Raw genomic sequence first — 22423 nt, 5'->3', positions numbered from 1 at the left:
AAAGTAGACATGGATACAAAAGCTGTAAATAAACACATTGTGATGATGCTGAAGCTTAAATTAGGACATACCAGTTTCAAAGAAACAAATAGAGAAAAAGCAATAGATCTTGTGAACAGGCCACAGTGCAGGCAAAGAGAGAATATTATTATGAGTAAGTATGAGTTCAGAAGAGAGTGTGAATTGTGAAGTGAAGGATTGTCAATCGTGTGTGCTGTGTGTTAAAGAGTCGTGCATTTATAGTGTTGAAAACCAGGCAGAAATAAGGCAAGAAAATAGTTAAGGAAGTAATTGTCAATTAAGCATCATTCACACAAGACTTCCTTTAATTAAGGAATTCAGATTCAAACAGTAAAAGTTATTTAAGGAAAGAAATCAAACAAGCTTCTTTTGTTCAAAGTAGGCAATTAGGGGTAAATACATAAAAAGTTACTTAAGGACAGAATTTTGAAATACACGGTTGCACAAATAAGGTAAGAAAATCGATTAGTAGCCAGTAAATCAAAAACCAGAGATTTATTGGTCCATGAATGAACCTAGTCAGAAAAACTAAGGAAAACCTTTGATTCAAATCGAGTAACAAGGAAGTCAGCAAACATGGAAAGAAATCAATCAACCTTATACAAAGGAAGTCTGAATCAATCACAATTGAAAGCCACTTAGGAGGGAAGTTCAGCACATATAAAGAGTACACAAGTAACAGGCATGCGAGGCTCAATTTAGGACAAAGTGACAATGTCATGCCATTTGCAAAAATAAGTAAGCAGTAGACCATAGGAGTATGGTAATCCAGAAATAGAGAAGAGAGTATCAAATATCATGCGAAAAAGGGTCGAGTAGAGTTTAGCAAAAATCAGAATCACATGAAGAAACCAAATTGAAGCATTGGTTTTGAGACTTTAATGAAGCAGTAGATGAAACAACTCTAGGAACTCGAATAAGTCCAGAAAATCAAACAAGTTCAGAAATGAAGCACAAGCAAATCACGCAGCCAATGGTCTCAATACTCGAACGCAACCCCAAATTTTAAGTTTTTTGCCATTAATCGGCGTGGAGAGGAAAGGGAAAGTAATCAAAAATACTGACGAAATAACTTCCGAAATCTCAGAAAGAAATTGAAACCGTTAACATGCATTTTTCAATATAAGAATCAAAGTAGGAGAAACAACATAAAATACAGTAGGTTACATTTCATAAAAAATACAGTAGAAGTAACGGCACAAGAAATACAGTAGCATAATATGAAGAGCACATAGAAGAAACACAATAGAAGAAATACCATAAGAAATTCGCTGAACGAAAAGCATAGGAGATACAGTAGAAGAAACACATAAGAAGTACAACAGAAACACTTAAAAAATACACAGAAGAAACACTTAAAAAATACACATAAGAAACACATAAAAATACACATAAGAAATACAGTAAAACATGCTAAAGATCAGAGAAATTTTAAAAGACAACTTGACGAAACCCTAAATCGGAAAAAGATGAAGGCTCTGAAGGTGTAGTTTTGAAAGAACTTTGAGAAAAGTGCTTAAGAGCCTAGAGAGAACACAAATATACAACGGATCTAAAAGAATCGGAGAAACCTCGAAGGGTTAGGGTTTCAGAAGAACCCAAGTAGTGAGAAAGGTTTGGAAAAGTCACTGATCTTAGCCGGAGAAGTCAAAATCAGGCTCGTACAGTCATGGCGTGCCGGGGCAAGGCCGGAGAAGGCTACAGAACTCGAATCAAACGAAACCTGGACCAAGCTTCTTCATGGTAAGACCTAGAATCTTCAAAAACCAGGCATGTAAGAGCCCTAGGAGGCGGGAATAGGACTTCCACAGCTTTGGAAGCCATAGATTCCGGTGACTTTTAGGCGGAGGCGGTGGAAGGCGGCTAGGGTTTGAGAAGCTTCGAGAGAGTTTGAGAGAATGGGGGGGGGGGGGGGTTCAAAGGCGGCTGATGAAGAGAAGTGATTAGGGTTTGGGGGGTATTGGGTAATTAAAAAAGGAAAGGAAGGAGGTGAGCTATTGATCTGTGAGATCAACGGCTGGGATTAAAAGGGGTCCGGGCGGGTTATTTGAATGGGTTGTGGGTTGGGTAAATTAAGGATTTGGGCCGGGTGATGGGGTTTGAAATTGGGTCTAATTAGGGGTGCCAAATTTGGCCAAAATTGAAATACCAATAGGCTAACATTTAAATAGCCATTTTCCCTTACTTCTTTTATAAAAAATAGTAAACTAATTTCTGGAAATAAATTAAAGGTACTAAAATAATTAATGATATATAAATATCAAATTAAAATACTGGAGTCAATTTTATAATTATAAACGCAATTAAATCTTAAAATAGGCTAATATTGCAATTATATGCAATATAGCTCTAAAAATACTAAATAAATTTGTAAAAATATACAAAAATTATGTTAGCTATATTTTAGCATAAATATAAAATTCCAATAAATGATTTACCAAAAATAATAATCTTGGAAATAATCATTGGATTTTTATGGATGAAAAAGGGAAATAAATCAGTTTAAAAACCTTAAAAAATATGGGAAAAATAGTAAAATGCTTGGACATACTTATATATGTATATATATGCTATTTTAAAGATATTTTGCATATAAAAAATATACAGAGAAAAATTGGGTATCAACAAGGTCCTGCGGTGTCGCGCCAGCCGTTAGGACGGCCATATTGTTTTCTTTGTGATTTTTGGGGTTATCGTCCTCGATTTCAATTATCGAGCTGATCATTAACCTGAAATCAAAAGATCTTGGGCAAGAAAAGTGTGAAAGATATCGTGCGTTTAAGTGACGAAACTAGCAAGAAAATAATCACTATTAACTTTAGCCCCGCGGTGGGCGCCAAACTGTTTACCGTGAAAATGGTAGCAACAATTAAATTTGTAAATGGGATTCTAAAAATACGTGATCTATTCCCCAGCTAGTTTGTAAGGGTGATTAGTGATAAAATATGAAGTAAGACAATAAAGATCAAGTTATCCAAAGCGATAATAGAACCAGTAAGGGGACGTTCCCGGGCGTAGAGCAAGCCAGTAGATACCTCGGGGCTAGGCCTCAAGCCTATCTCGGGCTTATCGAGGGTAGTCGGGAAGGGGGTAACAGATATAGTTATAAATAAATAAGGCTCTTATACTATCAATTTCGAGCTAAATGATGGACAACAAACGAAAAAACTATAAAATGATAAGGTGACCTCGGGGTCGATGAACACTAATTACTTAGAAGAAAGAAAGAGAGAGAGAGAGATATTATTGCATTATGGAGAAGTGGAGCAACATCAGCCCCTTACAAGGTGGGGCGAGTCCCCCTTATATAGGCGAGGGGACTCGGTAAAGTACGTATATATTATATACAAGAGTAGGAAGATGGGACTGCCTAACGCAAGTCCTCTCAGTAGGCTATAGATAGACCGGCCCTGTCAGGTGTAGCCATGTGCTTAAGAGACCTTTTCTCTTATCCTGACCTTGGGCCCTGCTTCCTTCGATTCGGACCTCGATGAGCCTTGAGGCCGAGAACTCGATCGTAGCCTTCCACCCTCGGGGTCTCGGGGAAGGCTTCCAAAATTGTCTTGATAGCAAAAATCAAGTCTTCTGATTTTTCGACGGTCAGGAGGTGTAACAACAATACCAAAACCCTACACAAAGCGGCTCTACCGCCTCACCCCAATATATGCGGGTGGAAGTGTACCAACAATACCAAAACCCTACAAAAAGTGGCCCAGCCACCTCACCCCAATGTATGCGGGTGGAGTTGTAATCCCAATCACAATCTCTACAAAATTTGGCATAATAACTTTCGATTGAAACACGACTTGGAGTCATAACATGTGGATACACAATTCATACTTTTAACACATCCTTCTATATAAGCACGACATAATAAGATCATTTGAAACACATATTGAACATATGTATTTGTCACAAAGATTATTCAGAAAAATTGATTTATGATGAACAACTCGGAACATTCAAGGGTAATATGGCGATTCAATTCTAAGAGAAGAGTTTGGCTAACATACCTCACTTGAGCTTCCTTAAACATTAAAATGTTTCGAAAATCTTAGCACTGTCAATCTCTAGGATAAAGACCTAGTAAGTTTCCCTTGTTAATCTTCCAATATTTGAGCAATAGCTGAGGACAAATTAGTTGAGGAATCCCTCTAACACTCTAGAGCTCTTCCCCACTCTCAAAATATAAGTTTGAACCTTCTAAAATGACCCCCAATATAGTTTTATAAGAATGGGGCCGGGTTTATAAAACTAGAAAATGAAGCTCCGAAACACAATCTGCGGTCGCATAATGCTTCTGCGGTCCGCAAAATGGCCTCCGGAACTAGGAACCCCTGCCTAGCTATGCGGTCGTTATGCGGCTCGCAGAGCTATTCTGCGGTCGCCAATGCACCACAAACATGATCTGCGGTCGCATTGTCGACCACAAAAGGGCATCCAAACTTTCCCAATTTTCGCCTCACTCTGCGGCAATTCCGCGGCCTGCAGACTGGTTTTGCGGCCGCATAGTGGACCGCTGAAATGCCTTGTTCTACCAAAAAATTTCCTTTACTCCCCAGCGCACTGTACAACCCAAAAAGTCTGTACCGCGGCGAGCAAACTCGAATCCCTACAATCATGAACACGTACGTCTACCTCAACACCACGAAATCCCGGGATTTAGGCAAAACATTACGGGGACTTACATCCTACCCCACTTAGGATCATTTGTCCTCGAATGAGGATCAAAATTCACCATTAGCATCCATTGTGGTCCAGCTAATACTTTACACACCAACAACCCCAAAATTTTGACTAACTCCCTAAATTTCCAAATATTTCGACGGAGTTTCCCCTGTAACTGGGCCTATCCACCTGCCAGAGAACCCTATAAACAAATCCTAACAACATATACAAATCCGGACGTACCATAGCAAAAAAATAACACCAACCGTGGCCTTATAAGAAACATATAACCAGGAAGGAACACCCTTCAACATTTACTATACAAGTGATACAAAATACACAGGCAACAATTTCATAAATACAATTACATAGCTACTCAAACAAATAAGGGTACTTCTTCTTCATTTCTTCATCGGCCTCCCAAGTACCCTCTTCAACCTGTTGGTTTTGCCAAAGCATTTTCACGGAGGCAATCTCTTTATTTCTTAGCCTTCGGACTTGCCTATCAAGAATGGCAACTGGAATTTCTTCATAGGTCAGTTCTTCATTAACCTCAATAGTCTCAACTGGCACAATAAGCGACGGATCTCCAACTACTGTCTTCAACATAGACGCATGGAATACCGGGTGCACTAATGACATCTCAGGTAGTAGCTCAAGCTTGTACGCCACCTGACCAATTCTCCTAATGATTCTGCACTACCCGACATACCTCGGGATCAATTTCCCTTTATTACCAAGCCGCATTGCACCCTTCTTGGGGGAAACCTTCAAGAATACCCAATCATCTTCTTTAAACTCCAAATATCTGCGACGAACATCCGAATAGGACTTTTGACAACTTTGAGCAGTTTTCAATCGATCCTTAATGACCTTGACCTTCTCCATAGCCTGATGCACGTGGTCTGGTCCTATAAATTCTACTTCCTCAATCTCGAACCACCCAATGGGAGATCTACATCCCCTACCATATAAAGCCTCGAATGGTTCCATCTGAATATTAGCATGATAATTGTTGTTGTAGGAAAATTCTATTAGTGGCAAATGATCGTCCCAGCTACCCTTGAAGTCAAGAACACAAGCGTGCAACATATCCTCAAGCGTCAAAATAGTCTACTCTGCCTGCCCGTCATTTTGTGGATGAAAATCTGTACTAAGATTCACCTGAGTAACCAAACCTTGCTGAAATTTCTTCCAAAAATTAGTCGTGAATTGTGCCCCTCGATCTAAAATTATAGAAATTGGAGTGCCATGCAACCTGACTATTTCCTTGATATACAATTGAGCATATTGTTCCGTTGTGTCGGTAGATTTAACTGGCAAAAAGTGTGCTGACTTCGTGAGCCGATCCACAATCACACAAATTGAGTCGAACTTACGAGTTGTGTGATGTAGTCCTACCAAAGTCCATATTTATCATCTCCCACTTCCACATTGGGATTTCTATGTTCTGTGCCAAGCCACCAGGCCTTTTGTATTCGGCTTTCACTTGCTGACAATTTGGACATATTGCCACAATGTCTGCCACGTTCCTCTTCATATTATTCCACCAGTAGACTTCTTTAAGATCATGATACATCTTTGTAGAGCCCGGGTGCACAGAATACCTAGAAGTGTGAGCCTCGGTCATGATTCTTTCCCGGAGACCATCTACATTTGGAACACATAGTCGCCCTTGGTACCTTAGTACCATCATCCATGCCCTTGGTACCTTAGTACCATCATCCATGCCAAGAGAAAAAACCATAATCTTATGTTTATGAATCCCCTCCTTCAATTGTACCAACAATGGATCATAGAACTGCTTCTCTTTAACCTCCACCATGAGCGATGATATGGCCCTATTTTGCACAATCACCCCTTTTCCACTAGAGTCCGCGAGAAGAACTCCCAAACTAGTCAACCGATGAATCTCCTTGGCCAACGACCTTTGATATGCCTCCAACTGAGCCAAACTACCCGTATGTTTCCGGCTAAGAGCGTCCGACACAACATTGGCCTTTCCTGTGTGATATAGGATATCGATGTCGTAATCTTTGAGTAACTCAAGCCATCTTCTCTGCCTCTGATTCAGTTCCTTCTGTTTGAAAATATATTGAAGGCTCTTGTGGTCCGTGAATATATCCACATAGAACCCATACAAATAACGATGCCAAATCATCAATGCAAATACCACTGCTGCAAGTTCTAAGTCATATGTTGGATAGTTCTTTTCATGATTCTTGAGTTTCCTAGAAGCATAAGCTATCACCTTGCCATATTGCATCAATAAACACCCAAGGTTGATCCTTGAAGCATCACAATATACCACAAACCCGTATGTACCCTCTGGTAGGGTCAACACGGGCACCGTAGTCAGTCTTGATTTCAGCTCCTGGAAGCTCTTTTCAGAAGCATCAAACCATTGAAACTTACTCGCCTTCTGCATCAATTTAGTCAACAAAGAGGCAAGGGTAGAGAACCCTTCTACAAAGTTTCTGTGATACCCCGCTAAGCCCAGGAAACTGCAAATCTCTGTTGGAGTTGTGGGCCTAGGCCAATTCTTCTCAGCGGCAATCTTCTGAGGGTAAACATTAATTCCTTCTCTGGAGACGATGACCCAAGAATGCGACAGTTTCCAGACAAAATTCATATTTCCAAAAGTTTGCATACAACTGGTGCTGATATAAAGTCTGCAGAACTGCCCTGAGATGATTAGCATGGTCCTCTCAACTTCGTGAGTACAAAAGGATATTGTCAATGAACACTATCACAAAGGAGTCAAGGGAAGTCTTGAAGACTCGGTTCATAAGATCCATGAAAGCTACCAGGGAATTCGTTTGCCCAAAAGACATCATCAGAAATTTAAAGTGCCTATACCGGGTTCTAAAGTTGTTTTCGAAATATCCTGCTCCCTGATTTTCAATTGGTGATTTCCAGATCTTAAATCAATTTTAGAGAAGTGCTTAGCACCCTGCAATTGATCATATAAGTCATCTATCCTTGGTAGTGGGTACTTAATTTTGATTGTGACCTTGTTGAGCTGTCGATCGTCAATACACATCCTTAGTGACCCATCTTTCTTTCTTACAAAGAGAACCGATGCGCCCCAAGGCGACACACTCGGTCGGATGAAACCCTTCTCTAACATATCCTTGAATTGTTCCTTTAGCTCTTTCAATTCCGCCGGTGCCATTTTGTAAGGTGGAATAGATTAGGTTGCATGCCCGGCATCACATCAATCCCAAAATCAATCTCCCTGTCTGGTGGGATCCCAAGGATCTCATCCGGAAAGACCTCCAGAAATTCATTCACAACCGGTATGGACTCGAGTGAAGGTACCTCAGCATTAGTGTCCATAACCTGGACCAAATGGTAGATACACCCCTTGTTAATCATCTTCGTGGCCTTAAGGTAAGAAATAAATCTATCCTTTGGCACCACGTTATCCCCCTTCCATTCAATCACTGACTCATTTTGAAATTCAAACCTCACAGTTCTAGTTCGGCAATCAAGCTTGGAAAAACATGAATAAGGCTAGTCCATCCCCATTATTACATCAAAATCAACCATCTCCAATTCAATAAGATCAGCCATGGTGTCCTGACCACGCACTGTGACAACACATTCCTTATAAACCCATACACCCACAACAGACTCACCAACTGGAGTAGATATAGAGAACGACTCATGAAGCAATTCCAGTTCTACTCTAAAGTCCATAGCAACATAAGGAGCAACATAGGACAAAGTTGAACCGGGATCAATAAGAGCATATACATCATGGGATTGGACAGTCAATATACCTGTGAAAATATCTGTAAAAGCCTCTGAATCCTGACGCCTCCGCATAGTATAAAATCTGCTGGGCCCTCCCGAGTTTCGGGTACCACCCCTAGATGCACCACGCTCTGCGGGCGCTGGAGTGCCTCGAGCTGGAGGAGGTGTGGATGTAGTAGCTGCAGAACTAGCTGGCTGTGCAGTGTCCCTCTGCCAATGGTCCGGCGAGATAAGCGAAAATCCCTCTGAATGTGACCCCTCATAGTGCACTCATATCATATAGGTAGGTCCATGAAGAAGACCCCAAAGTGCGTCCTCCCACACTTAGGGCATGGGGGCCTTCGCTGCTGCTGGAATCTCTTTCCAGATGGACCCTTCTAGTGGGGTCCCCTGTTGCCCTAACTAGGCCTAAAATGACTCCACTGCTGCTGAATGGGCCCTAATGGCTGTGCTCTCATCGAATATTGGGCGAAAGACTCAGATGGCCCTAATGACCCTCCCCTAAATGCCGACCTACCACCACCACCACTGGAAGAACCACCAAAGTTGCCTGCAGACCGGTCCTTACTGCTACCCTCACGCTCCATTCTATTTTTTAGTTTAGTGTTTTCTTTAGCTTGAGGAAACGCCACAATCTTCCCATAGTTCATTTCAGAATTCAAGGCAGTAGTCGCATCCTCTTAATAACCAAGGGCCTAGGGCCCTATACAAACCGGTGCACTCTGGCCTCCATAGTAGGCAACATGTGAATAGCATACTTGGACAGGCGCGCGAACTCCATGTGGTACTCCCACACACTCATGCTACCCTGCTTCAAGCTCTCAAACTCAGCGGCACGGGCCGCCATGGTCTCGGCCGACAAGAAGTGATCCATAAAGGCATTGGTGAACTCACACCACCTCGCCGGAAGCCACCTCTTTTAGGCGGTAGGAGGCCAACTCCACTCCCTCTTCTCAGTAGCATGCATAACTCGGAGAGTAGTGTGCATCTCATCAATAAAATCCTGGGTGTCCTCCTCGGGATTAGTACCCGTGAACACTGGAGGATCTAACTGAAGAAACTTTTTCACCCTGGAACTAGCAGATTCCCTTGACTGACTAGAAGAAGTAGGTGCAACATTCGATCTCTGAGCCTGAGAAGCCATTATCTGTACCAACATCTGTATGGCTCCCCTAAGGTCCCCATTAGAAACACTGGGAGCAGAAGTTGGGGCTGAAGGTGGATCTGGAATATCAGTTGGCCTGAGGGATCGTTGTGCCCTCATCTGGTGTAGGAACTAGTGCAGCTTGAGCAGAAATAGTAGAATCATGCAGTGTAGTAATTGGGGAATATCCTCACCCCTCGGGTGCTCACCCGCATCATCAATTATAGAATCAACTGCCACTATGTAAGGCCCCGGTAAATTTCGCTAAGTAAATTAGGATTTCGTGGTGCCATGTAGGCTAATTATAATGTTTTATATGCTATTAACATGATGGGCATCAATTGGATTTGGTAAACAAGTGTATGAGTCATATATTAAGTAAGGTGGGGTCCAAGAAGAGGCCTAAGTGTAAGCCAAATGGGAAAATTTTCATAATAGGCTAAGATTCCAAAGGTACTTGCACTAGTCCATACTTTGAACGAGAATATCTAAATATGTATATGGTTTCATGTGATGAATAACCTATCAAATTAAATTTCTTTGAGTCTAGTTTCTAACACTTCAAACCGTTCGTCATTTGGACATTCCTACACAAAGTTATTATAAAATTCCCAAAGGCTGGAAAAAAGCGATCCTGTGTCGAATCTGCTATCGCAAATCTGTCGCACTTTTGACTTTGCGATCGCAGATCTGTCGCAAATTGGGCCAGTGTTGCCCAGTTTTGGGCACCTATTTTGCGATGCATTTTGCAGCCCACATTCTTGGTTTGCGGTCCATTCTGCGATCGCAGACCCGATTTCGGAGGCTTATTTTTCCTATTTTTATAACCCGACCCCATTTTAATATATAGGCTTTGGGGTTCATTTCGGGGTCATTTTCCTACTGATTTAGAGAGAGATGAGAGCATATAGAGAGATAAAGGAGGGACCTAGCTTCATAATCACCCATCTCTTGCTCAAGTCTTCAAGAATCAAAGAACCCAATCACATGTTCTTCATCTAAGAGATTGGGATTGCTAGAATTTCCGGAACGTCGTACTAACTTAAGGAAAGCTTAAACAAGGTATGTATGGATAAAACCCCGTCTTTTAGAAATTGAGCTCCATTGGTGCTTGTGTAAATGTGGTAACACTAATGTTTGGGTCCTTGCATTGATTGTTATTTTACATGAATTGGTGTTGTAACCTTATACGCGTGAAAGATGTGTATCAACATGATCAATGTGCTATCTTGATAACTTGAAAGGGGCAAAAAATGTGAATTATGTATTGAAATGCTTAGACCTTAAATTTAGATTGATGATGCATTGTTGTGCCATCTACGTGAAATCTTATCTATGCTTACAATTTAAATTGCTCTTGTGTGCACCTACTGTCCTAAATGGCAAAGCTAATATTGAAATTGGAAATGATGTAAAATGCGGCCTAAATCCAAGAATGATGTGATATGTTGTGGCCCCAAGTGCCTATGAAATGATATATGTGAAACGAAATTATTAATGAGAAGGGAACAACGCATTGGTAAGGCGGCCTAGCCGATCGGGCCGAGATCGGACTCCGCTCATGATAGCGGTGGTATTGTGAATGAATTCTGGAAAAAGGGAAAATGAGATTGTGATTGAAGTATATGTCTCAAATGAGGCAACCTAGCCGATCGGGTCGAGATCGGACTCCGCTCAAGATAGCGGTGGTATTGTGAACAAATGATGAATAGTGTGAAATGCCCCAGACTAAAGGCTATGGACACATGATGTGAAAATTGTATGATTCTTTATTATTGATAATGTTGTGATCGTTTAAAGCTTTTGAGTTATACTTGTGATTTCCTTATTTTTGTATTAAAGTTCTTTCTAACTAGATGGTGTTTAGTTATACATACTAGTGCTATTCGATGGGGCTAACGTCCCTTTTGCCGGGGGCGCTACGTCTTTAAATGGATGTAGGTGTTTCTATAGTAGGCAGTGTTGGTCGCAGCTAGTGTCGCATCATCCTTTCAGCTGACTTGGTGAGCCCAACTTCGTTTCGGGGTCCTGTTTCATCTGTTCATCATGTACTTTGTATTTGAGGTATAGCCGGAGCCTTGTTACCGGCATTTCCATATTACATTACTCTTCAGTGGTGTTTAGAGGCTCCGTAGACAGGTTGTGGGTAGTGACAGGTATTGGAATTAAAATAGAAATAATGATGTTTGGAAAAGATGTATAAAACTTGTATATCTTAAATTATGAAAAAAGTTGCTAATGGAAATGAAATGGGAATCGTTAAAGACTTGTTTATAGAATTTGATTAATGATGTATATTTCCTCTTTTTCAAAGATTGGGTAGCATGTATGAAACCTATCAGGCTTGCTCAGTCGGGTTTACTCGGTTGAGCGCCGGTCGCGCTCCTCGGATTTTGGGGCGTGACACACTCCTGGGGTAACATTGGCTCCTTGGCCAGTTCTTTCCTTCTTCCTAGGCGCCATTTACTGAAAGTTAGAGCAATGCACGAGTTAAAGGAGGAACAATCTTACAATCAGCTTTATCGCACGATCAAGAACATCAAAGAAGGGTATTATTCCTAAATGTCCAAGTAGACTCCTAATTATAGATGTGGTCGACAACACACCGATAAGAAAGACTCTACTAGACACGGCTCTGAGACATCCTAGGACACTTTAAAACCTTAGGCTCTGATACCATGTTTGTCACGCCCCAACCTCGGGGAGCGCGACTGGCGCTCAACCGAGTTAACCCGGCCGAGCAAGCCTACACAATACCTTCTACCAAGACTCACCCGCGGCTAAAGAAGAGTATATATGTCTCATTAATTAACACCAAAAGGACTCATGAACAACACTAATTCCATAACCATTAGTTACTCCATTTAAAGTCCCAAAATACAATACATTTCACAACTATGGTTTAACAGTGGAAGCACGTGATACAGTTGTGACATTTTTAGTTTAACTTTCCCCTACACCACTACACAACCCACATTATGTCTATGGAGCCTCTAATAGATACAAAGAGTACAATGATAGTGCCAGAAATAAGGCTCCACCTATACCTCAAAACATAGTAATACACAAAGAACAAAAGATGCGCGACCCCGGAATGAGATGGGGCTCACCAAGCCAGTTGGGAAGAATGAGTACCGCTATCACTCGTCAATATCCTCCGACGTGGAACCACCTGCATCCATTAAAGATGCAGCGCCCCCGGGCAAAAGGGATGTTAGTACATGTCGAATAGTACTAGTACGAAAACCAAACACCTAATCAAGAACTTGGAAATACAACATGAAAATGATGAATCAGCGTGACAATAGAATAGCATGGCTAACCGTTAATTTTAAGTCAAGATCCTCAATAACCACCATTACACAAAGCGGCCCCACCGCCTCACCCCAATGTAGCGGGTGGAGGTGCGATCACAATACCATAAAATCTATTCAAGCAGCCCTGCCGCCTTACCCCAATGTATGCGGGTGGAGGTGTAACCCCAGTACCAAAAACCTAGACAAAACGGCCATGCAGCCTCACCCCAATATATACCGGTGGAGGTGCAACAACAATACCAAAACCCTACACAAAGTGGCCCTGCCACCTCACCTTAATATATGCGGGTGGAGGTGTAACAAAAATACCAAAACCCTACACAACAACCCGGCCGCCTCACCCCAATGTATGTGGGTGGAGTTGTAATCCCAATCACAATCTCTACACAATTTGGCATAATAACTTTCATTTGAAACACGACTTGGAGTCATAACATGTTGATATGCAATTCATACTTTGAACACATCCTCCATTAAAAACACAACATAATAAGAGCATTTGAAATACGTATTGGACATATGTCTTTGTCACGAAGCTTGTTCAGAATCGATTTATGATGAACAACTCGAAACTAACATGGGTAATATAGGGATTCAATTCTAATAGAAGAGTTTGGCCAACATACCTCACTTGAGCTTACATAAACTCTAAAATGTTCCGGAAATCTTAGCAACTTCAATCTCTAGGATGAAGACCAAGTGAGTTTCCCTTGTTAATCTTCCAAGATATGAGCTAGAATTGAGGACCAATTAGTTGAGGAATCCCTCTCACACTCTAGAGCACTTCCCCACTCTCAAAATATAAGTTTGAACCTTCTAAAATGACCCCCAATATAATTTTTTAAGAATGGGATCGGGTTTATAAAACTAGAAAAATGAAGCTCCGAAACACAATCTGCAGTCGTATATGAGACCGCATAATGCTTCTGCGGTCTGCGAAATGGGCCGCGAAATGGCCTCCGGAACTAGGCACCCCTTCTTGAGTATGCGGTCGTTATGCGCCCCGTAAAGTTGTTCTGCAGTTTCACAATGCACCGCAAACTTGTTCTGCGGTCGCATAGTCGACCATAAAAGGGCATCCAAACTTCCCCAATTTCTGCCTCACTCTGCGACTATTCTGCGGCCCGTAGAGTGGTTCTGCAGCCGCATAATGGAACGCGGAAATCCTTGTTCTGCCAAAAATTTTCATTTACTCCGCAGCGCATTGTTCAACCAAAAAATCCGTAAGCAAACTCGAATCTCTACAATCATGAATGCGTAAGTCTACCTCGGCACTACAAAATCCCAGAATTTAGGTAAAATTTTATGGGGCCTTATATCCTCCCCCACTTAGGATCATTCGTCCTTGAATGAGGATCAAAATTCACCATTAGCATCCATTGTGGTCCAGCTAATACTTCACACACCAACAGCCCTCAAATTTTGACTTACTCCCTAAATTTCTAAACATTTCGGTAGAGTTTTCCCTGTAACTGAGCCTATCCACCTGCCAGAGAACCCCATAAACAAATCCTAATAGCATATACATTATCCAATGACGTACCATAATAAAAACCAACACCAACCGTGGCCTTATAAGTAACATATAACCAGGAAGGAACACCCTTTAACATTTATATACGAGTTATACAAAATTCACAGGCAACAGTTTCATAAATACAATTACATAGCTATTCAAACAAATGAGGGTACTTCTTCTTCATTTCTTCCTCGGCCTAGCAAGTAGCCTCTTCAACCTGTTGGTTTTTCCATAGCACTTTCACGGAGGCAATCTCTTTATTTCTTAGCCTTCGGACTTGCCTATCAAGAATGACAACTGGAATTTCTTCATAGGTCATTTATTCATTAACCTCAATAGTATGAAATAGCACAATATGTCTACCTAGTCACCACTAAATTCCAGATTTTAGGGAAAATTTTATGGGGTCTTACATTAGTTCCCATGCATGCCAGAATTTTTGCGCTACTCATATGATCTCGAATATAACTTTTGATTTTACTTCACGTTCATTAGCATTATGAATCATGAAACATTTATAATGTCATGCATATGCGTATAAATGCCATATCATGCATTAGTATATGCGTACATAACATCATCAAGCCTCTGAGAGATTCCTATCATATCATTTCTGCCTTAGTGGGCAAAATCATCAACGTATGCCAGCTAATCAGGTGGTGGTGCGTATATAACGTCTTAGCCTTTTCCCATACCCAAATACATATAATATACGCCTATAAAATGTCTTCTAGTCATGGGTCAATATACATGTATAAAGGAATACAATACATAATGAAGTAAGTCAATAAGATCTCTAGGAATGTCATAAGATCAATATGCCTTCGGTTAATATCACAAATAAACTTTATCAACTTACGTATTTTCTGAGACCCATGAATAGACGATATGTTAATAGGACGTATGGGGAATCAAGAACATAGGCAACTTTAGTATTTCAAGAATAGAGTTATTTGTGAAAGTTGCGTGTTTGTTCGTTTTATTTTATCATATGGATCATGCCTAAAGGAAAGAAGGGATAGCCTTAACATACCTTAACAACGAAGTTACATCTAGTGCACAACTCATCGCACCTCTTACGGATGGTAATCTATATCATACAAAGGATTGGTATCAATATCAACTTCATATTCTATAGGGAAGTTCATTTAGTCATTTTATCAAACAACTTATGTGCATAACTTCATAGGGTATTTTATAGCTCCAATTCAACATGTTCTAGCACAGTGATCTTCATCTTCACTTCCCCTCATATTCACTTCCTGTCATCCTCGCCATGATATCCATACCTTTAAAATTCCATTTGGTATCTAAAATCATGTATAAACAACCCACAAAACCTAGCTCAACTTCAAGTTTCAGAGTTACTAGTTTCTTCCAGATTCCTCCAACAACATTCAACCCAACACTTGTACAAACATAAGATTCGGTTATGGTAGTTGAAAATTACCTCAAATATACCAATAACCCTCTGTTATTTAACTCACTTCAACACCAAGTAACTTCCTAAGTCATCACAACGAGAAGGAAAGGGAGTCAATGGTAACCATGATATTCTTTACGTCGAACATACATGGTTTATCTTTGGATTCTCTCTAGGATCATGGGGAACCCTTGGAGAGCATATAGGAGATTTTAGGAAATGTTTTGGTCGAGAAAAATGGGTTAAAACGACTTAGAATTGACTTATAAGCTGGAGTTTTACACCGACTTTGTGACTCCCAAGGGAGCTGATTGTGTAGTCTCGTGAAAAGGAGAATATCTCTCTACGCCGATGTCGTATCGACAAAAGGTTAGACTCATATATCTTCCATTTGGTAGGTGGATCACCCATAATTCAAAGTATATTGGAAGAAAAGCACAACTACAGTTGACCTAATTTTCAACATATTTATGAATGTAACTTGTGATGACTTTTGCCAACTTTTGTTCCACAACTCGCTTGAATTCGAAACATAAAACATGACTATCATACAAATAAAATAACTCATAACATAACTTCCTTAATATGTTAATTACCCTAGTCTCACCCTAAAAGTACACGTTATCAAATTCCCAACTTGTCGACTTTCGACGAAACTTATTTTCTTTAATTCATTAGGTTCTAAGCCTTCCAACCCTCTTGGTACTTGTTATAAATGATCTTTAATATTTGTAACCTCAAAAGTGACATTATTAACTTACTATATCTATTTTCAAAGATGATCTTATTTCTTAGCTTACATCAATTGACTTACGATGTACTTTTACGTACGAAAACATAGGGTGTAACATTATGGTTCTTCTTTCTTGGCGACTTAACACTTTCCAAGATATGCTCCTTCTATTGAGTCAATTTCCGTGTTGTCCAGATGTATGGGATTACATATGTTTGGTTGATACCCTAGACTTATATGTCTTCTAGTGTGAGGCTTACTTGTGAAAACTCTAACTTTGATTAACTCACCACGGTTGCCCCCACTCTATTGCTTGTTCTTTCTATATGAAATCGCTCACTTTTATGATTATAATTCTACTGAGTTCCGTCGAAACTCTCCAAGTCTAGAACTTGCATTAGGGTACTTGCTAATGTTGGTACCATTACGTCTTTGAAATATCCATCTCTGATAAGTTCTTTTTAAATAGTCACTTTACTTTCTTACCAATGATTTAACGTGATTCCCCCATTAAGACAGGCTTGCAAGAACTTGTCCTTTAAGTCATTTACTAGTCCAGTCGGCTTGCGAGGAATGTTCTTAGAATTATACGACTTGTTGAGACACAATTCAAATTTGACTTCGAGTCTTGTCATTACTTGTCATGTTCTATTTGGGTTTTCACTAGTCCTTCATTAACATTATGCTTTATGCTTGTTCTAAAGCTTCCCGTCTTCCATTCTAATTCCTCATGTCTTAGGTAATCTTATTTGTGATCGTCTCATATGTCTTTGTCGCTTAACCCTCTAATTGTAGGGTTTCCCGAAATACTTTCCTATCATGTTCTTGTTGTTCGCCTATACTGCTTCTATCGCGGCATAACTCATTGAGTATCATAGATAATCTTTTTAACCCTATTTATCCTTATTAATCATTGCCGGGCTCGAAACTTTCATAAGAATCTCGTAACTTTATATCATAGCATTATAGACGTTAAACACCTTAATTCATATAATCCATACTCCTTTTCTTATTCCATTACTTGTACTTCCCTCCAGCTTATAAGCATTTTGCATCTTACTAATTACTCATACTATTCGTTACTTCATTTGCGTAGATGAACATTAACTATGAAGCTACCACATATACGTATCCTTTCTGAGATCCCCTTACAAGGAAAACACAACCTTTATCTAAACATACCATTACCTTACTAGTCAAGAACTTCTATTTTACTCTTCAATCGCAATATATTACGGTCTTAACAATCATTCAACCGAAAATTCCATCTCTGTCTCTCCCTTTAAGATTACACTTTTCCTCTTTAGCCCTACCGGCAAAGTTTTATGAATTATCATCATTGTATCATTGCATTGCTTGCACTCTTATACCTTTTGGTACGCATCAAGTGGATCACACTTTTACTTAGATGTTCTACTATGTCGATCTCCCCCCTTCGAGGTGTAACTTAACACTAGCATTTTCGGATACTCTTCTTTTACATGTCTAACTGCTACCCTCACATCCTATTATTGTTCAGCTTTCTGACAATTTCATGCTTTACAAGATATGTCCATTCTGTTGAGGCAATTCTCGTGTTGTTGAGATGCATGGGATGACATATGTCTGGTTAATACACTAGACTTATATGTCTTCTAGTGTGAGGTTTCCTTGTGAAAACTCTAACTTTGATTAACTCACCACGGTTGCCCCCACCCTATTGCTTGTTTTTTCTATATGAAATCGCCCACATTTATGATTATAATGCTACTAATTTCCGTCGAAGCTCTCCAAGTCTAGAACTTGCGTTAGGGTACTTGCTAATGTTGGTACCATTACGTCTTTGAAATATCCACCTCTGATAAGTTCTTTTTAAATAGTCACTTCACTTTCTTACCAATGTTTTAACGTGATTCCCCCATTAAGTCAGGCTTTCAAGAACTTGTCCTTTAAGTAATTTACTAGTCTAGTCGGTTAGCGAGGTATGTTCTTAGAATTATACGACTTGTTGAGACACAATTCAAATTTGCCTTCAAGTATTGTCATTACTTGTCATGTTCCATTTGGGTTTTCACTTGTCCTTCATTAACATTATGTTTTATGTTTGTTCTAAAGCTTCCCGTCTTCCTTTTCTAATTCCTCATGTCTTAGGTAATCTTATTTGTGATCGTCTCATATATCTCTGTCGCTTAACCCTCTAATTGTAGGGTTTCCCGAAATACTTTCCTATCATGTTCTTATTGTTCGCCTATACTACTTCTATTGTGTTATAACTCATTGAATATCATACATAACCTTTTTAACCCTATCTATCTTTATTAATCATCGTCGGCTTGAAATCTTCATAAGAATCTCGTAACTTTATATCATATTATTATAGATGTTAAACACCTTAATTCATATAATCCATACTCCTTTTCTTATTCCAATACTTGTACTTCCCTCCAGCTTATAAGCATTTTGCACAATAAAAAGTTGGTAAAAAGTTTTGGTGATAAGACAATGAAGGAGCGTGTTGACAAGTCTGATGAGGAAGAAGTGGAAAAATCTAGTGAACATAGACAGAACAAATCAGTGGAGAAGGAAAAGTCTGTTGAGGGATGATAGTGATGATGAGGAGGAACCTGGTTCCGTCAAGAAAGGAAAAGTGAGTGAAACTCTAAGTTTTGGGAAAAGGAAGCTGGGGAATCAGAAATTGTTGTGGGGCCGCACATTTTCCTCTGGCATTCTAGAGAGTGTTGGGATGAGACAATTAGTGGATATTTGTGATGTTCAACAGTGGACCAATTTGTTTACAAGTGAGGCTCCTATAGTGTATGAGGACGAGGTGCGGAGTTTCTACACCAGCCTCTTCACAATAGATGATGATCAAATCTGTGTGTTGGTAAATGGGGTGGACATAGTGATAGACTCTGCCTTATTGGGGTCAATTCTGGGTGTTCCTACCGAAGGAGTGTCATCTGCAGGGTGCTTGCACACTAAACTTCAAAAATGCCATTGTCAAGGACAAGGCAGTACAGCATGGGGAACAGGTGCATAAGAAGGCACTCCTTCCACTTTATCAGCTGCTCTTTGAGATGGTTAACAAAGTATTGCTTCCCCGCTCTGAAAGAAGATCTGTTGCATCTAAAGCTGATATATTCCTTATGGAGACTTTGGATAATTTCTCCTCCATCAATTTGCCTGCCATATGATTGAGATATGCAGAAGGTAGAGAACCTCAAAGACGGGAATCCTGTACTGCCTTATGGGTTCCTTCTCGCAAACGTCTTTGAGTTTTCAAAGTACCTCTGAGACAGGCCAAAGTGGGCACCAAAGAGCAATCATTATCAAAAACTATTCTTGAAGAGTGTGAGTGTATTGACAAAGTCGGAGGAGTTGGAAGCACTTCCACAATCTCTCAACTGATAAATGCTCAGAATAGTGCCACAGAGGAGATCCGGAAGTTGAAGGCTAGGAACGCGATTCTTGAGATTCTGCTCAGTCAGTTGCAAGAGGTACCTAGTTCTTGTGGTTCTCACATCACAGAGGTTGCACGCCTAACAAAGGAGAATGTTGAACTAAGGAAACAGGTAGAGGACCTGAAAGAAAGACTGCTCGATGAGCAAATGTCCGCGAATGCTCGCATGGATCTTGTCCTCCAAACTCTTGCTTCCTCTTCCAAGCTCCCTTCCTCCAGTGTCCCTTAAAGAATGTCCCCTTTTAGTGTCCAGTTTCCAGTGTCTATCTTCTTAAGTTGTTGGTGGTGATGTTTTGTTATTTCTGGTATGTGCTTTTTGTTTGTTCTAGACTATGGATGAAAAATAATGATTTTGCTCCCACCGGTAAAAGTCCAATTCTTGTTAATGAAAGTGATTTCCTTTTTGCTATCTATGTTGCTGCTCTTTTAGTTGTGTCTTTTATCATGTTGTGGGAACAAAAGTGGCATGAGTTAACTATGCTAAACTTCTTTATGCTACTAACCTATTCTGTGCTTTTTATGATGCCAAAAGGGGGAGGATTTAATTGAATAAATAAAATACAGATTCAGAGGGGGGGGGGGGGGAACTCACAAAAGTTCAGGTACTGACTAAAGGTGAATGCAGAGCTTCAGGGGGTACTTAAGGTCTTTCTGGTTCACAATCTGGTTCCTTTGTGGCTCCTTCTATGATTTTCAATTATAAGTTTGTCATCATCAAAAAGTGAAAAATTGATAGGTTACAAGTACTTAGTACTTTACTTTATGTTTTGATGATCTAACAAACTTACTATCCATAACTAGATAAGAAACATGTTACACATTTACAAGACCTCAAGATCACAAGATTCCAAGTTGAGATTCAGCGTGGAATATGATTCAACTCCTCATAGCGGAAGGAACAACTGAGGGACCAGGTCCCTACCAGTTCCCGAGGAGACTATACGAAGTCAACTATGCAGTTGGAAAGTTGCTGCCTACACACGCTACAGTGCAAGAATAGTGCTGCAGTCAACTTTCCAGGGAAGACTTTTTACCTACCTTGCTTGCATCATTACATGTGATGTCACACATGTATATATGCATTCAAGGGAGGTAAAACAAAGCTCTTGAACACTTAGAGATCCTACACAAGCTCACCCACGTGACTATTCAGCAAGCAAGTTTCAAGTGCCTCAAGAACAAAGAACAAAGCAACTACAGACCAGTGTGTCCTTAGTTGAGTTGTGACCTTGTAATAGTTCTTTAAATTGTAATTCCTATCCAGCTTATTTAGAAGCATTTTATAGGAACATCTTTGTAAACCATAAACCTGTGTGTTTAAGTCTTGGCTAGAATTAGTCAAGTTTTAAAGTCTTTGTAATAGAGTTATTGCAAAGTGGATTGTGATCGGTGTATTACAAGTTAGTGAGGGATTAAGAGTTTAATTCCTAGGTTGCATAGGTTGTAACCTGAAAGCTGCTCGGTAGTGAAGTTGAAATCCTACAAGGGTAGGTTGTGGTTGTTAATCCCGTTGAGCTGGAAATTTTCCACGTAAGATCCCTCTTTTCATTTAACTTCTATTCTGTGTGTGTGTACTGTCGAACCTGATAGAGAACCTGGTTCTCTATAGAAGTTGGTGGACCCATACATTCTATAAAAAATATAAATGAAATGCAACACCATCACGACTCCACTCTTAGTAGCTAGAAACCTCCATAATCATGATCAAATAGTATTGTCTCTAGAAAGTCTATTCTTTTGATTTGTAAAATCTATAGAGTCATGTATATATATATATATATATATATATATATATATATATATATATATATATATATATATATATATGGTGGCTTTATATGCGCGTAAATATTGTATTCATGCATATCATGCCCTCAATGCGAATACATAGCCAATGTTAAGTTTCTTATTACTCTTTTACATTGATATATCTCCCTATGTTGTTTTATTCCATACAAACTCGGAACTTTATTTGTACTGACGTCTCTTTTTTCTGGGGACGCAGTGTTTCAAGCCCACATGTCCAGATAGACAGATTATCGGTCTTTCCAGTAGGGTACCAGCTTAGCGGAAGGTGTTGTTGTAGTCCACTTTATTTTAGATCATAATAATTTTAGATCTGAAATTGATAGTTGCTAAAGATTTGCATCACCAAAGAAGGTCCAAGCCTTAATGTAAATTCAATCAACTTTATTTTATAGCTTATTACACAATAAGACAAATGAAAGATTAGCCTTTTAAAAATAATGAGGTCACATACTAATTTAACCTTAGGTTCATTGATGTACTTATTATTTTAAATATAAAAAGTTTCGAAGTACAGAGTTGAATATCAAAGATACATAAACACTATATTAATATTTGTGCGTGTGAATTTTAAAATAACTTAATTATTGCAAT

General features: G+C 39.7%; 1 pseudogene; it reads right to left on the bottom strand.

Moving 5' to 3' along the window:
• The window catches only part of LOC109232601, a 134822-nt pseudogene continuing 116793 nt past the window's right edge, over positions 4395–22423 (bottom strand).

This window comes from Nicotiana attenuata, chromosome 9, assembly GCF_001879085.1.
Source record: "Nicotiana attenuata strain UT chromosome 9, NIATTr2, whole genome shotgun sequence".
NCBI lineage: Eukaryota > Viridiplantae > Streptophyta > Magnoliopsida > Solanales > Solanaceae > Nicotiana > Nicotiana attenuata.
The sequence above is the reverse complement of the archived record's forward strand: the minus strand, read 5'-3'. Positions and strand labels throughout refer to the sequence as shown.